At 40.5% G+C, this 2,534-nt stretch overlaps 1 protein-coding gene across 4 annotated transcripts in view; it reads left to right on the forward strand.

Annotated features, from left to right (window-relative positions):
- The first annotated feature begins 261 nt into the window (after positions 1 to 261).
- Positions 262 to 2,534, forward strand: part of akt3a (v-akt murine thymoma viral oncogene homolog 3a) — a 50,248-nt gene continuing 47,975 nt past the window's right edge. The window contains exon 1 of one of the 4 annotated variants that reach the window (XR_002275307.1): positions 262 to 921. The gene's annotated coding sequence lies outside the window, so the exon portion shown is untranslated. Of the gene's footprint in view, positions 922 to 966; positions 988 to 1,128; positions 1,191 to 2,534 lie in introns of those variants that run through there. The other 3 variants (XM_020604696.1, XM_020604686.1, XM_020604677.1) reach the window with 3 other exon arrangements.

Below are 2,534 nucleotides of genomic sequence, written 5' to 3' on the forward strand. Positions count from 1 at the left end.
GAAAATGAAGGAGAAAGCTGCAGCCAATAATACTTTTATTGTCATAGGTTTGACAGCTATTATCCTTAATAAGCAATTGATTGATCAGTCTGTAAAATGTTTTATTGTAGAGAAATTTGAAAAAGTAGGCTGTCATCATATAGTCACATTCGACAAGATGCGACAAGTGAATTTTTGATATTTTCCCTTTGAAAAAGACTTAAATGATTAATCACATGTCAAACTTAATAATACTTGACAGTGCGAAGTGAACCAAAACAGTGAAGTTGTGGGCTTGAAGGATAAAAATAAGATGAAATTTACGAAAGGCTTCCTAAGGTGACGGGGTGTGATACATTGTTCTGATAAAAATATAAACAGTCACTTGTAACGGAGTAGCCTATTTCCGTAGACCATCGCTGCTGTCCACAACTTCCACCGCATAATCTCACAAGTAAACACCTGAATCTCGCGATGGTTGGCTTCTTAGCCAACAAGGGCATACGAGATGTTGGAATGGGATGATGTGCTCCACGGTGGAGGAGAGGCCGAGCTGAAACCGTTAAAACTGAAAACGGGAGGACAAGGCGGTAGGGTGCGTGTGTGAGTGCACGCGCGCATGAGCGAAAGGGGGTTGCCGTTTCTCCTGGTGACGTCACGAGCTTTCCTGAAAGTCAAACCAACCGTTGGCTGCGGTACCGTCTCGGAAACCCGTTTGATGCCATAAACGATTATTTCTGCTCCGACTGGTAAATTAACGTTGACAGCGACGGGTGACGAGCAGCACTTCACGGTTTAGTTTGCAGTCCCGCGTAGCTTAACGTTGTTCACCCCGAGGAGAAGGCGGGGGGAACAACAACAACAACAAAAAAAAAAACAACTAATCTCTAGCGGTTTATGAACAGCAGGTGCACGGGAATATCACCACACCTGCCGCTACAGGTAATGTTGTTAGTAAGCCACACTGTTATGACAGCGCATGACATAAGCTGTGCTAAAGCTAACGAGGTAATGTGTGTTTACTTCGTGATAACATTAGTAAGGTGGGGCGGTCCTGTGTTTGACAGTTCCGTCAGTCAGCGTCCATGTGTCGAGGTTAATGTTTGTAAAATTATTTTCATGTTTTCTTGCTGCATGCATCGGTTTAACAGCCAGTTAGCATCTAGATCTGTGTGCACTGCAGTGATGCAGCTCCGTACTGCAGTTTTGAGGTACTTGTACATTACTTGAGTATTTTCTTTTCATGCAGTGCTACTTTTGTGCCACTACATCAAGAGAAAGAATGTAGTTTTTACTCCACTACATTCATCTGGAAGCTCAACCACCAGTGACCACAACCATGGCCTGCTCATTTGTAGGTCACATTCATTCTGACAGCTAAATAGTCTTACCACATGCAACACACATTTGTCAGCTACCTGTGTATCATGTTAATTCTATATATATATATATATATATATAGCTGGGGCCACATGTAAGAGGGTATGTAGCACTCATGACAGAGAATGACACCATTGTTGATAATGATGGGGATGGACTTTATGCAGCTGCTGCTGCTACATCAATACTAGGCTCAGTAAAGCCTGGTCCTGTATTTAGGACTGGTTGTCGCACCTCAGTATCCTACTTTTTTGGCATTAAATCTGTCTGAAATGTGTCTATTCCCCTGATTAATGGCAACTGTTGGGTACTGACAGTTGGGGATCAAATGTTTGGGATCCTTAATAATTGTACAATGAAAGAGCATTTGTGGACAAAATAACATATTATATCAAAAAGTATATTCATGAGTATTTAAAGATCTGAAATGATACCCAGCCCTACATGTGATGTTTCCAATTTTTACACAGCCAGTCTTTTTATTTATTGACCAAGAAAAGTGGTCATATTTTGCTCTTATAACTGTACATCTAGGTGCAACTAACAATTGTTTTTGGTTCAAGCTAGTGTGCTGTTTTTTTCAGTTGATTGTTTAGTCTAAAATGTCATGAAATTGTGAACAATGCCCAATTCTCCACCCAAGTTGACAGGGTTAAAATGTTTTTTTTGTTCCGGCCAGTAGTCCAAAGTCCAAAGATTGCTGTGATTTAAATCAGAGAAAATCAGAAAGTATGCACATTTTAGAAGCTGGTACCAGCATACTTGGTATCCTTGCTTAAAAAGTGACTCATTTAACCAATTGTTACAATAGATGACTAGCAGATTCATTGACTAATCATTTCAGATCTGCCCTTATACCCTGTCTGTTCTGGTTTGTAGTGATAGTAGTATGTCAGCAGCTTGTGTCCTCCATCTGTGTATACACAGGTTGTGTTTAGCAGCTGTACTACAGTGGCATCACCTGTATTTTTGCCGTGACTGTACATGCATAAAACAGAAGAAAATAGACTTGAATCCTAACCGTGGACAGTGATAGTGAAACATGAGCTCTTACCTGCATTAGCTTGTCTGTGTAGCTATATTCATTAAAGTAGAAGTGTATTTGTTCTGTGATACGTGTGTTAGTCAGCTGAATATATGGCTGAAATGTGCTCTGTGTTAGTAGTGTAACATTT

The sequence above is a fragment of the Monopterus albus genome, unplaced genomic scaffold, assembly GCF_001952655.1.
Source record: "Monopterus albus unplaced genomic scaffold, M_albus_1.0 scaffold3.1, whole genome shotgun sequence".
NCBI classification, from domain to species: domain Eukaryota; kingdom Metazoa; phylum Chordata; class Actinopteri; order Synbranchiformes; family Synbranchidae; genus Monopterus; species Monopterus albus.